Source organism: Astatotilapia calliptera, chromosome 14 (assembly GCF_964374335.1).
Source record: "Astatotilapia calliptera chromosome 14, fAstCal68.1, whole genome shotgun sequence".
NCBI lineage: Eukaryota > Metazoa > Chordata > Actinopteri > Cichliformes > Cichlidae > Astatotilapia > Astatotilapia calliptera.
Genome location: NC_137435.1, coordinates 17,504,589 through 17,519,843, shown reverse-complemented (window position 1 = coordinate 17,519,843; position 15,255 = coordinate 17,504,589). Strand labels below are relative to the sequence as shown.

At 42.2% G+C, this 15,255-nt stretch overlaps 1 protein-coding gene across 2 annotated transcripts in view; it reads right to left on the bottom strand.

The window, feature by feature from the left end:
• Positions 1–12,475, bottom strand: part of npas1 (neuronal PAS domain protein 1) — a 41,498-nt gene extending 29,023 nt beyond the window's left edge. Inside the window, exon 1 of one of the 2 annotated variants that reach the window (XM_026192038.2) lies at positions 8,376–12,475. The gene's annotated coding sequence lies outside the window, so the exon portion shown is untranslated. The remainder of the gene's footprint in view (positions 1–8,375) is intronic. The other variant, XM_026192035.2, reaches the window with a different exon arrangement.
• Positions 12,476–15,255: the final 2,780 nt, after the last annotated feature.

Sequence of the window (15,255 nt, the reverse complement as noted above, 5' to 3'; positions counted from 1 at the left end):
CTTTACATCAAAATCCATGTAACTGCAGCTGAAATATTTCAAGCTGGATCAAACTGGGGACTGACCACCTGACTGTGGCTATAATTTATGAACTTTTATACCTGCAGATTGTTACTGCAGTCCAAGATGAAGCAGAGAAGGGCAATCTTATCTGTATTTATTAAGGACATGGAAGAATAAACTGGTGCTGTTCATACATTAGTGCACTCCTAATGTTAAATGCTCTAGCTCTTCAGAGTTCTTTTATGTGAAATCCAGACAATTTGCCTACAAATTGATTGCCTGTTAAGTAAATTTAAATCAGCAGGAAAGCAATAAAGCTGCAAATTTAATGAGTTTGGTTAATTTTCCAGATTCAACATCTTCCCTGGGTATTCGAATTGGCAGAATATTCCTAGCCTTAAGTTTTAAGGCTCGGGCTTTACTCCAACATAGGTAACCTACAGTATGTGTGTGTGTATGTGTGTATGTGTGTGTGTATATATAGATAGATAGATAGATAGATAGATAGATAAATAGATAGATAGATAGATAGATAGATAGATAGATAGATAGATAGATAGATAGATAGATAGATAGATAGATAGATAGATAGATAGATAGATAGATAGATAGATAGATAGATAGATAGATAGATAGATAGATAGATAGATAGATACTAAAGTTACCAGCCTGCAACATTGACAGTCTTTTCCAAGAGTCTGCTGGAGAGAAGACAGGGTCGAGCAGAGGGCATTGCACCTCTGTCTAACAACTTCACCTTTGTCACCTTCTCCACCTCGCCAGGATAAATGCACTACATGCCAAATTGGGCTGTGTACAGTAGGACAAAGAGATCAAAAGGAGACACAGACAGGAAGCAATTTACTCTCAATTTTTCACCACGCACACAGGCGGAAGCCTCTCTTCAACCTATACCTGTATGTTTATCTCTTAATTGACCCTATCTGTGCTTATCTAATCTCTCCTTTCATCTTTCTGTCTCAAACTATCTCTCCATCTCTATCTGGGCAGACACACAGGGGCGTAATGGACAGGGACCTCCACAGTATTTATTCAATCAGCCTCATAACCTTGTCGCTGGTTGGTCGGCCCATTAATGCACTCACCCAAATAGACCCCGCCACTTTGACTGCTAATGCTCCAGCTAGCTAGCAGCACAACAGGCTTCTGAATGTCAGATGTGTCATCTAGGCGGAGAGTGTGAAACAACCCCACTCGAGAGAAGCGAGTCAACTTATTCTGTCATGGCACAGTGGGAAATTTATGAAAAAGAAAAGTGTAACTTCTGAGAGCACTGGAAGTAACAAAAATAAAAAAAATAAAAAAATAAAATACTGTGCCCACAGCTGTAGAGATCAACTTGTATCAAGTGTGACCGCAGGTGTTCACAATGTTGCTGCAGTGCTCCATATTCATAAGTGTGGTGCATGTGTGCCAGCCTGAGTGTGTGCGTTTGAGACCCCTACCCTATAGAGCCGTGCACTCTTGGCTCAGCCTCAGCAGCAACAGAAGAGGAGGGCACTGCGGCGAGCGCTCACAGCCGCTGTTTGCAGTGCGCTTCTCTCTGGCTGCTTGCTTGGCTCCTGCTCTGTTTATTTTCAGCAGGGACGTTTAATTAGGGCCTCCAGCTGTCAGAGGTTCGTTAGCGTGCCCCTCCTTTCCCCGGGCCGCCCCTCCCCACGGGGAGTCAGGGGCATCAGGCAAATGAACACATTTAAGTCAAACAGCACGCCGACAGACAATAGCTCCACTGCCATGCCACCAGCTCCCCTAGGTAGAGACATGGTTGTTTTATGCCTCATCTCCCCAACCCCTGGGGCCCAATACAGAGGCTGGCCAAGACTGCCAATGTGGAGGCAGAGGAGTTCTCATTGCCCACTAGAGACTACATGCACACTGCACTCATGTAAAAAGGGGAAGAGCAGGACCGAGCCTGTGCGATTTATAGTTTACAATAAAAACAACAGTTTCAGAGGATTTTTCACAAATTTTGGGGATTAAAAAATATCAAAGAAATATGTAAAATGTTGCTTTAAGGGTTGTATACATTAACAACACAGCAAAGAATTATTTTAGAAGAATTGTTTGCTCTGTACAGCAGAATAATGGTGACCTTCGCAAACAATCAAAGTCACACTCTGGGCTCCCTCCCTAGCTGGGCTGCGAGGACGTTAGTGTGTGTGAGACCCTCCCTTTGAAACCTTTGGACCTCCCTGTGTTTATAAGGAGACAAGAGTCAGTGGGAAAGTGGGAGTGTAACCCAGAGTGTTCAGGCGGTGCACCGAAAAACTATTTTATTTGTGTTAATTACCTTACTTAAGTGCAATTATTTTATTTCGGCTCAGAGTGAGAGTCTTTACTGCTGCTTTCCTGCTCTCTCTGCTGCTTTCTGTATCGCTGTGCGTGCTGTCTATTAAAAACGATGTTCTCATACAGCTACTGCATTCTCAGTTACATGTCAAGGCAAATAAAATTCTGCCTCACTCTGTTTGTTTGTCATGTTTTACAACTGTAATCAACTCATCTAAAGATGTGACTCGTCACCCTGGAACTCTGAAAATAGAGAAGGCGCTTTTTCATGCGCTAAATGATGTAAAAATATCTGGTAGAACCAAAACTAGATCTAACCAAGGAGTCTTGTTGTCTTAGCCATGGCTTTTGTTACCAACCAGTAGCTGAAAGAAAACTTACAGGAAAAAAAAAACTAGTTAAGTATAAAACAAGGACTCCTTAATGGGAGTAGAACCTCATTCTCCTCAATGAAAGTCTTACAGATTATGTGTATGATGCCGCTGTCCTAGTGCATCACGCAGAGGCTCTTAATGTTACTTTTTGCACTTTTAGATTTTTTTCTTTCGCCTAAAATAAGTGAAAAAACTGTATTATTTTTAGTACATTTTAGAGCAAATACTGATCGATGGCCTATTGCGAAGGTCAGGCTAATCAGGGCTGAGCCTGATTCACAAAATCTGCTAAATCCAAGCAGAAAGTTTTACACATTTACATCAAGTAAACCTACAAAAGCTTTGTTGAACTTGCAACTATTCCTGTAATTTACAAATGATGGAAAATTCTGAAAGATGACAGCTCTCATCTGCCATGTGCTCACAAGTTATTTTTGTAAAGCTGTAAAAAGCCTGGTGTTGTCTTTCAACCTCTCGATCTCCTCCGTTTTCATGCCCACAGCTGAATAAAAGCTTCCCCCACTTAAATACAAAAAAAAAGGTTTTAACATTCAAGGCCCATTTAAGACATATGCAGTTCAGTTTTCAGTGCAATCAAAATTTAACTGATAATGCTTTCTTGACAGCTCTCCTCTGTTCTTCATTCATCCAAGTCTAAAGGTAAAAGTAAAGTATATACACAGCACAACAGTGATGAAGCATTCCTGTGAATAAAATTTGATCAAATCGAGAACGTTCAATATCATGGAAGATGTAGAAAACACGGTTGGAAATAACATGAACAGAATATTTGATGCAGCTAGTTTTCTATCTTGCCTTTCATGTTGTTGAGTAGTTGTAAATGAGTGTCTGGAGTGTCTGGGGAGATGAAGTTTGGTATTCTGGTTGGAGGGCTGAAAACTACTTATCATGCATTACGGCCCTGGTTGGACCTCAGGATTTGGAAGTCAAAAGACTTTTTAATGTACAATTTTTCAGCTGCTGATCAATCGGCGGCTTCTGGACATGAAGATCTCTCTCCCTCCTCTCTCGCTCAGCATTCCATATTCCAAACTCGCTCGGCATTCTGCTTCCGTATCGGAGCTCCGGCTCCGATTGACCTTGACGACTCTGGATGATTCCCAACCCAAGGTTCTCTCCAACTCTCAAGGGCCTTGGCGTCTGCAGCTACCCCTCCCTCACACACACACACCCATCCACCAATTTTGCCTCTCCCATCATCCTCACCACACATCCCTCTCCTATAACCTCTCCTTTGCTCCTCCCTGGCCCTTGGCTGGATCATTAATTATCTAATGGAATCAATATGGCCTTAGATTGGACCAGTGTGACCCCGCCCGCCCCCAGGTATCTCTGCGTTGATGAGGAGGAAGAAAAAGTGTTTGGAACGGGTGTAAAGGAATGATAATAACGGCACCGTGTGTTCGTGAGAGTGAAACACCATCGTACACAGCGTGGACTGTCCCTAAACTGAACGAATACAGAATAAAGAGATCAGCAATAAATAAATGATTGGAGAGGGAGAGGGGGTGGATGGGGAAGGCATGGGGGGATGGAGAGAGCATACGTAGAGGCAGATAGAGGCAAATCAGACAGTCAGAGAGAGAGGGAGAGTAGTAGTGAAATGATAGACAAATAAAGAAAAAGATGGAAAAAAAAAGGAGAGAGAAAGAGATTTACTAATGTTCACCCTAATCAATATCTTTGTCTTTCTCCTCTTTTATTGCAGAAGGCTTTGGTGAGCGCTCTTTGATGTCCACTCCTAACCGGTGTGGAGATACACAGAATCCAATCCATGCCTGTCATAATTACCGTCTGACTTGGCCCCAAGTGTACACAAAAGGAGTGCTTGACTGCACCTGCACTGTATCAAATATGAAGCTGAAGCTACTATTACACAGAAAACCATATTTACAGCAAAAATGATGTATCCCCTGCAGATTGCTCTGCAGATTTATTTATTTTTTCATCATACGAACTGAATGCAATCCCTTTCTTAGTAATTCAATTAATGAAAAAGACCCGCCGTCTGCTGAGTCCGAAGGTCTACAGTCATATTGCTATAGAAGCAACCACATATACAAGATAATCCAAATAGTGCATGAAAGTATGTTATGTTTCAAATACTTTAGTCCTACAGTAGGAGAAAAACAAGTTCTAGGGTTAGGCTTCCCTGTTGGTAAAAGTAGTCTGCATATGGCAGGAATAATATTTCAGTTCCAATTGAATACACTAGATATTTAAATAGTGCACCAGAGCAACTACAAAGTATTAACAGGAGTACAAAACATTAAAACATGGATATGGCTGAGGGGAAAATGCAGTAAAAAAATTGCATTAAGTAAGTTAGTTAAAATGTTCCGTCCATCATTAAGTTAACCATCTTTGACCTTTATGATTTATATGCTTCAAACAGAAACCCCCGAGCACAAGGTTAAATAATAAATGCAGTCTATTCTGGGGTTAAATGCTCCAACATTAATGCTAGGGAAGGCTTGAGGTGAAAAGTGAGACTTCAAATACTTTTTCTAAAAAGAATGTCAGTGTGCTCACATGTAAGGGGAATACTGATAACATTCCCACATATTGCAGCGTTTCCTATTTTTTTCAAGCGCTCCCAAAATCTAAGCTAATAGTGAGCGAACACCAAAAGGGAGAGAGAAGGCAGAAACTTCTCCCTCTCGCTGTGGAAGAGTCAGCCAAGTGGATGCAGCTCTCTATACGGCTGAAGATGGTAAATCCACTCCCGCAGGCAGAGACCACATCAGCACTGACCTCCAAATAACCACAGGCCAGAGAACAGCACACAGGGTCACTCAATCTCTCCAACACACACACACAAACAGCAATGTGTGTGCTCAAACCAGGACTTGAAAGCACACTCTAGCTCTGCACACCAGCACAGAGAAGTCCACATGCTAATATAGACACATCAATTAGCATGGTGCAAATGTCAGAGTTCAGAGCACCGTTGAACAAGATGTGTAGGTGTCTGGCAGTACACTTGGGGGAACCAGGATACCCGCCGGGCTCATGCTATATTTCCACACAGATGCGTTTTTTTTTTTTGTACATTTCCAGATATATTTTGCGTAAGTTCTACTTAAACTATAAAGTAGAGATTGTAAAGAAAAAGACACGAAAGAGTGAGGATTAACGCTCTGAAGCCCACACCTGATCTGGTATTCCATCTAGAGGGAAAGTGTCTGCAAACGTGGACATCCATACATTGTGTGCATATCACTAAATAACTGTGTCTGCGAGTGTTTGCGCACAAAAGAGTGGTGGATCCCTTCAGGCTGGTGTGTGAATGACAGCAGGGGTTATGTAAGGAGCCACAGCGGGGCCGGAGTGGACAGTCCGACCGGAGATCAGGTCAGCAGAGTGTGACACTAAACACATCTCTCTGACACTGCGCTGACACCCTCTGTCACAGACCCACACACTGTCTGTCAACGCTCTTCACACATACACTGGCACGCACGCACGACGGGAGCTGGAAGTGTGTGAGCGGCTGTCTGTCAACACGCCACACACTGACCACGTTGGTGTGTGTCTGTGTGTGGAAGAGAGCAACAGAGAGAGACAAAAATATCAAGAGAGGAATAGAAAGAGGAAGGGAGAGGCGAGGCGAGGTGTCTGTCTACCTGAGAACTTGTCAATGAGTCAAAAAAAGTGGCTGCCTGCCTCTGTCTACTAACCAAGATAAATTCCTAAAATGCCTACCTGCTGTTGCGCTTCTGAAATGAGCAATTTTATCCACTCGTGTGATCATCGTTTATGCAAATCGAACAAAGAAAAACATCAGAAATGCACGCCAGCCCTGATCTTTGATGAGCTGAAAAAGAGGTGATCTCAGAGCAGCCTTTATCACATTTCCCTGTTTCTTTTTTCTGCAGTCTTCAAACAGGGCTCTTACCAACATTTCCACTTTCACACAGTAATCCGAGTCAGCTTCTGTCACACAGTTGCCCTTTGGCATAAACTGCAGCTCCCTGAATGCAAAAGCCGAAGAAGAAACCTGCATCTGGGACTAATAAAAAAGGCCCGAAGGTAGGTCAGGACCAAAGTGTCCCGCACACGCAAGAAGTGAAACGGATGGGGAAGCTTGGTGGCTCAGTGGGTCGGGGTATAAACTGTACCGTGCTCATGCAATGACTCGGCCTGACCCTGCTTCATGTCAGTGTTCTGATCCAGTCTTTACTCATCTAATGCCGATTTTTTAAAAGTGGGGGGAAAAACTGAAAAATTACACCAGTGTGGACGGTAACTTTTTTTTTTTCTAACTGCTGGTAACATTTTGACACCCGAGTGAGGAAGTCTGCACTGAACGTACTTATTTGGTTGGATTTTATCTGCAGCACCTGCAATCTCAGCAGGTGTGGCTGCAAATGATGCTTTAGGTGGCGTACGAGACGGAGCAGAATTTATAACAAACACATGCCACTGATTTCAGAGTGATGCTGAAGGAGAGTATACAAAATAAGCACTCAAGGCAAATATCCGCATATGGAGGAGTGCAGACTTACAAACTGAATCTGGCAGGAAATCAAACAAATCCCATTTTTGCACTTGCCCGTCGACGCACATACTCATAAATGCGCATTTTTCTATTCTGGTAATCTGACTTTTTCTTCCAGTGACAAGCCTCTGAGCACAATAACAGAAAAAAAAATTATGAAAAAAGAAAAAAAAAACAAAACGAAAACACTGTGATAGTTTGTTATTTACTTTACAGCAGCAGTGAACACCGTGCGTTTGTCACAGTCATTCTGCCAATTTGGACCACCTGCTGCAAACACCCTGAAGGCAGCGAATGTTACCAAGCCAGTAAACTGTGACCAATTCTGCCTCTGCAGGTGGAGACGGGCAGGCAGCCGTTCACTCTGTGCCTCCATATCTCAAATGGCACGCACACACACGCGCGCAAACACACTCAAGCACAGGAAATCTGCAAAGAGGTGCACTCAGCACAAAACATAAACATGCGTAATTATTCGGCTTATCTGAAAAAATGAAGATTGGAGTGAAAATGCCTGCCAGCTTAACTGAACTGATGAAGAAGTTTGTTGGGAAGCGGTATGCTTGATGTGTATTAATATTATTCATAATAAATGTTATAAAGTTAGACTTTTAAAAAAAAAAGCATATTTCTGTGTTTTTCTTTTCTCTAACTAAATAGATTTAAACAAGCTGACACAGTACAAACAGACTCCAGTAAAAAAGGTTGAAAGGATACGGTCAGTTTTACCAATGTGTCCTTTTTCTATCTTTGTAATAACAACCACACTGATGATGGACTAATTTAGCAATATAAATGAAATCAACTAAAACATTTATCGCCCATCCTAAACGAGACTGGCTACAAATGTTATCACCATGGCTACCAAGCTTATCTTTCATCTAAAGGGGTGGAAAAGTACTTTTGAAGTAGATTTAACAAAATACAATAAAAGTTTGATAAAATTTAATCTTGTACAAATCATTTAAAAATCATAGCAAACACCAAACAAACAGATCAAAATTCAGTCATTTTAAACCAAATTATTAAATAAAAGGAGACACAGTTATTCCTTCTAGTCACAGAACTTTACAATGTGATCAGTGTGTGTGTGTGTGTGTGTGTGTGTGTGGTCATGCATGTGTATTCATTCTGACTGTAAGTTGTTAGGTCCATTATCTACTCACCTGACGGGCATTTCCAACATTCAATCCACCGCTGTCGACCTGATCCACTTTGTCTCCTTCTTCTTCCTCCTTCTCTTCTTCGTCTTCTTCTTCTCCTCCTCCTCCCTTTTGGTGCCCCTGCTTTGCCCTGGCAGTGCCCCCTCCCTCCACACCTCCACCAGCACCTCGAGCTTAAACACGGCAGGCAAACACTGAGTGTGTGAGCCAAGGGGGCTGGGACAGGGGCAGCGGCAATCCCCTCACTTTCACAAAAGCCGTGGCCGTGCAGCCGGACACATCGTGGACTCCCGTTGCACGGAGAGTGTGTGTGTGTGTTTGTGAAAGAGGGAGAGAGCGAGAGCGCGAGAAGGAGAGGGAGAACGTGTGTCTGTGTGTGTTTGTGCGAAGTGGAGTGAGCTAGCTGATGTAGCTCTCCTCGGCTCTCAGACTCACTTCACTAACACTCTGCTCCGCTGCTTCTTTGAGATGGACTCGGATTAGGACACAGCCAGTGTGAGAATCTCTTTCTCTCTCTCTCACTCACTCTCTCTCCAGCCAGCATGCTCCCTCCCACCCTTCCTCTCTCCCGCTCACTCATTCATTCTCCTTGCTGAGCTTCTTTCTTTTCATTTCCTCTTGGGAAAGCCGTGCACACCAGTTGTCTCTGCCTTCAGCTGCTCCCTTTCTCTCCCTCCCTCTCTCTCTCTCTCTCTCTCTCTCTCTCTCTCAGTCACTAGTAAATATAAAAGGCATGCTTGTACAGCCCCTCGCCTCAGTCTCTCTCTGGCTGGCTCTCCCCCCCTAACTCGCTGTGTCTCATGCTTTCGTTTATCCCCACCTCCATGTGCCCCCCTCACTTTCTTTCTCACTGTCAAAGCTGCCTTTCAAATGCTGATTAGCAGCCAGAGTAAAAGAGGGAAAGAGAGACGGAAAGAGATGGAGAGAGGATGACTAAAACAAGTGGGAGATTCCATCACATCCAAACATATTGTAATGACTCCCCGTCCTGTACATACACAAACACAAACACACACACACACACAAACTATCCTCAGCTGAACAATAAGTAGTACCCCAGAAATTGTAAGTAATTTTCTCCAATATTTCACTGTTTTACACTAAACTAAACATTTTTCTGATGTTTACTTTTGACGTGTTCAGCTTTCAATTTTTTCCATCTCTAAAATCACGGAAAACAAACAGCTTAGGTCCTAATCAATCAAAGCTGCCACAAGCGTGACATCACTATTTTTTAAGATAAGAGCTACCTTGGCTAAGGTTAGCGAAAGATCAAAGTTGTGTTTAAAAGTTTGACTTGTTAAAAGAAAGACACGAACAGAAACGACACGCTTTCCTGATCCTGCTATTTATCATCTGTAACTATGTTATCTACTTTCGCTTTGTCTTTTAAGACATAAACCTCATATCCTTTACTTCACACTGTGATTAACTGAGGTTATTTTAGGCAAGTCAGCTTCAGTGACTAGCAGAACCATAACACTGTTGTGGAGAAAAGCAAAAAAGGATGTTTTTTGGAAAGAATAGTTTTTATGCATGTTGGAATGATTACTTTTTTTGTTTTCTGATTAACAAGACTTTGGAGAACAATTAAAAAAACCCCAAAGAATTAATATTGTAATAGCATAGGGTTAAGGTTAGGCTCAGGGATGATGACTTAGACCTTACATTTTGTAAACCTCCATAAAGTTCACAAACTAATGCACAAATGAGCTGCTAAGTTCAAAGTATTTACCTTGAAAGCATACTGGAAAGCATAAACTACAGTGAGTACAAAAAATAATTATTAGAATGTAATGTGTTAAATTTGTTTAGATCACAGTAATAAGGAAGGATTGGTCTGTGTTTCAGTTTGGTTTAGCTGTGGCCTGAGAGTGTGTGTAATTGTTTAGAGAGAAAGGAATTTATGGACACTGGGGTCTGGTGTCATAAATAAAAGGAGTCAGGAAGCTACAGTTGGGGGTTGCTGATGCTTGTACCTTTAATAAAAACTCCTAATTGTTATAACTTAGAAGTAGGTTCGCAGGAGACTCTCCACCTGATCTGTAAATGTAAGACAACAAGAGGCCAACGACCCAGTGGATGCAGAGTGGTGGTCTCAATATTTGTAATATGTTAACTCTGTTTTGTATGTGGTCTAAAGGAATTTGGTGTAGCTTGGGTGAGGTTACTTTTATGACCCCCAGGAAGTCACGTACGCAGACACACACACACACAGCGCTTAAACTGTTACACTCACACATCCACACGCACACTCACTCACGTGCACTCACACATACACACAGGTACGCACATACATTCACTCACGTGCACTCACATAGGCATACGCGTACGCGCACACACAGGCACTCACGTGCTCGTGCATACACACAGACACACAGAGTTTGCAGCACACCATGGGGGTTTTATGATGGGGTCGCTTCTATAAAGCTGGCTGTAACTAACAAAGGGGTGAAGATTTTGCAGAGGGACACCGGCCTCGTCTTCCCTTCTAGAAGATGCACGCTTAAATGAAGATGAATAAAGATGAATAAAGGTTTTGTGAAATGACTACTGAGTCCAGTGCCGTCTCTGGAAGCTTCGAGGAATAAAACAAACCGGGGTAAAACTGATTTTGCAACACTACATATTTAATCACATCTTACTCTACTAACACAGAGTAAGATGTCATTAAATATGTCTCTTGCAGGCACTCTTACTTGCAGAACTTCAGAAATATAAAAGTTTCTGGACCCTTTTAAACTCTAAAAGCTGTGATAATCACAAAAGAACCAATGATCATTTATTAATTTCACTCTAAAGTGTAAAAAAAAGTTTAAAAAAGCAAGATTTGAATTAGAATTATATTAGGAAGCTTATCCCAATATTACTTCACTACAAGACCATCGACTGCTTGTTTTTGGCATATCCCATTTAATAACAAAATCAGAATCAGAAAGGGGTTTATTGCCAAATGTTGAGCAGGTTTACAACATTAGGAAATTGCTGCGGTGCTTCAGTGCAAACATAGTGTCATAAATAGCACTTAAATAGACATGAAAAAATAAAAGTAGGGATAAGAATCATCACCTGTCTGCAAAATGAATGATTAAATTAAAATAAACAAATAAAAAAGGCGGACTAATTGAACCATCTTGACGGGTTGCCAATCATGCCAAAAGTTTGGTCAAATTTTGAGGTAAACATGATCATTACAGGCATTGTGCAAAGGCAAATGAAGACGGAAGTAGGCCTATTTTAAAAGGGTATCAGTTATACTCTACCCTAATACTTCTAAAACCTTACTTTCTGTTATATATATAATGATGTAAGGTTGGATTTCCAAACTAAAGACAGACAAAATTTCAAATAAAGAGGTGAATGTATCTAATCCCCGGGCTTTCAACTTCTCTGAAAGGTTTTCAATGCTATTTTTTCTACTTTCGTGCTGAGGAGACATAAGCACATCACAGACCTCTTCTTTTCTTGTCTTTTGCTCGGTTGTGGACAGAGACAGGTGCAGACAAGAACAATGTGTAATTATGTCCGCTATAATTTTTGATCTCTTGCCTGCAATCATCCATAGAAAACACCAACAATCAAACAACTCCTTTTGAGCAAGCACTTGGCGACACTGGGAAGGAAAAACTCCCTTTTAACTCACGTTCTCAGGGATGTACTATTTACCAAACAGAAACATCCTGCTGTTATCTGACTGTTGCAAATCAGGCTTTGGCTCAACATAAATGGCTCAAGACGCAGTGTTACTATCTTTAGAGTTTGAATTTGGTAATTCAACACAGACAAAAGAGGGAAATGATGTTCAAAAGCACTGGTTTCTGCAAAGCCTGACACTCAGATGAAGAGCTCGGAGCTAAACGAGTTTGTTTAAAATATGTTTTTACATTATTGTTTAAAGACGCAAACATAACAAACAAGGATATCGAGAGGTCAAGTTGAGCATTACAGCCCCCACTTTTAATGGACTGGGCTGTCATGAGTATAGTCCTCGTCTGTTCTCCAGAGTTGACCAATCACAGCTGCCATAGACATATAACTGATTTGAACAGATTCTCACAAAGATTTGAAATATTTAGCCAGTCAGCAAAAGCCTGCTGCCTTCTACTCTGAATTAAATAACACCTTTGATGACCTTTGGTTAATAATAAAAAAAAAATAATAATAATAATGACACGTAGAATAGAAATACTTTTTTTTTAAAAGTACAACGTCCAAAAATTGCAACTGAGGGCACTTAGTTACATACAGCTACTGTCCATAGTCCATGCATGCTAAGACTAACAAATCTACACACAGAGAGAGACAAAAACACATTCAATCAAAGATGCAAACATATACCTGAACAAATAATCACACTCAGAGACTCACTCAAGCACTCTCTCTCCCACCAATCTCCCTCCCTCCCTCCTCCCCCGTCCCCTCTCCTCTATTCGTTCCCCTTGCCCTCAAACACTACTCAGAATATTGATACATCACCCCCTCCTCCTTCTTTTTTCTCTCTCTCTCTCCCTCTCCCTCTCCCTCCGTCTCTCTCCCTCCATCACTCACTTTCTCTACTGAATACTGATAGGCTGTCTACTCCGTGGTCTGAGTTTCAAATCTCTCCCTCCCTCCCGCTCCCTCTGTCGCTGCACCCGCTGCAAAAAACAGCAACATAAAAGAGGAAATAGCAGAAGTTAATGCACTGAGGTAGACATAAATTCAGTTAAGTACCATTTCAGATTATGTCAAGCTAAAAATGGGCTTAACATTGTGGAAAGGGGGGGGGGTTTGACAGAGAGAGAGGAGGGAGGAGGAAAAGTGCTGCTTTGGTTGGCTGTCTCGCCAGCGGAAACTGGCCGAGTGGCTCGCAGCACAGTAGTGAACTGGCGGCCGGCGACAAAAGGGAAAAGACGTGTGAAAAGTTCAGGCAAATGAAGACGCATTCAGTGGTTTTTGTCTGACTCCCCCCACCGCCCCAACCTCATTGTTGGGCATGTCGACTGTGGCGCGGACAGGGTGGGGGGAAGAAGGGAGTGAATGAGGTCGTCAAAGAGTCCCAGAGAGCCCCCTCTACCTCACACACACACATGCAAACACAGACACACACTCACACACAACATCTTGAAACAGCTGAGAGCAAGAAAGCGCAAGAATTAGTAAAAGAAAGAAAAATGGCACATACTAAACTGTCCTGCTTTTCCTATGGATGGAAAGGTGGCAAGGCCTTTCAGACTATTGGTGTATCTACAACTCTGAGTGTGTGTAAGATTAAGTGTGTGTCTGCGCGGGAGAGAGCTGTGTGTGCCTAGTCTCTTTGGAGGAGGTTTTCTGTCTGCATTAGAAGTGCGGCGCGTCTGAGATGCTGGTAGAGGGAGTGTGTGATTTTGTCCTCCAAGTCTTCCCCAGGCGTCCTTGAAGGAGAGTTGAGGGGAATATCTGACTGTGTGTGTGTGTGTGTGTGTCTGTGTTTGTGACAGTGAGCCCTCACAGGCTGAGTTTAGCACCAGAGGCTTGCCTCGCAGAGCAGCATTACAGGTGTTCCCTGCACAAATCAGGGTGCTCCTGGAAATAAGATAAACCACAACCTGCAGCTGGAGAATTAACACGGCCTGCTGAATGAGAAATGTAATTAAATCAGGTGAATAAATAAGACTAAAAATGGGGGAAAAAATCCTTACTCAGTGTGTTTCTGTAAGTGTGGGCCTTCACATGCAAGTGGTATAGCGTGTAATGACTGTAGCAGTCAACAAGACAGTCACACCCATGTCTGACCTTGTTTCTCCGCCTGTCTACACATGCTATCGGCTGTGGTAAGTTCGATGTAGTGACAGTAAACTGCCCTTTCAGGAAAGCAGTGCAGACAGGTTAGTGATAAAGGAAATATCTTGTAAGGGGGGCTAAAAATATACCACATGCATTAAAAGACCAAGCTTTTTTAAAAATCACGAAAAACTGTTGTTTTTGCTGTGCGCAATAAAGCACCAGGAAGGTTGTGGAACTTGCATGAAACACTTTTGGTACTAAAAGATCCTAAGTGTAGCAAGAAACTATCCCCCATTATTATAGCAAAGTTCACACTGGCCGTACAAACACTGACAGCAGCCCATTCTTTCATTTTCATTACATCCTATACCTTAGGTGCACAGATGCAACTTGTGGAAGTTTAATGTGGAAGAAGTGGTGAAAAAATGGAGCTAAAAAACTAAAACTAAAAACTAGATAGAGCAAAACATGTCAAATTAACCGGCGTGTTAGCTGTAGTAGTACCAGCACCAACCAGTAACCAGGCCTCACATTTACAGGCGGCTGCTGCTGCTAGCACCCACTGTGGAGAAGTCCAGAAGGAGGGACAGCAGTCACAACAACAGAGTGAGGTAGAGAGAGAGAGGAAGGTGAAATTAACGTGTTAAGAAAATAGATGGAGGGATATAAACAAGGAGTAAAATGCATGGGTGCTTTCACTATGAGCCACTGCTAACAGATAAAGTGCAGCTTTTAACTGTCACATGCTGCAGTCCAGCTAAGAACTAACCTAACAACAGCAGCACCAACCAAGCAAAATGTCAATATCTCTCTCTTTCAAAATGTCCTGATCAAAAGTTTTAGACCATTTGAAAAATAACTGCAATAAATTGGATGCTCAAAAAAATGTTTTTTCTCACTCTCATTTCTTCTTGCTGCACGTTGAAGTTCTATTTGGAATCTCGTTAAGATCCAGTCATGCAAAATATGATTTTTCAAGTGGTCTTAAACTTTTGATCGGGACTGTAAACATGTAATGCCAAAGGCCTGCTCGGTTTAACAAGTGGCAATCTAAGTTACTGTTGCCTTCCCTTCAGCTTGAAACATTCTGGCTTCACATTGATGTCGGAGGTCTTTGTCCTGTGATCTTGGACATCAA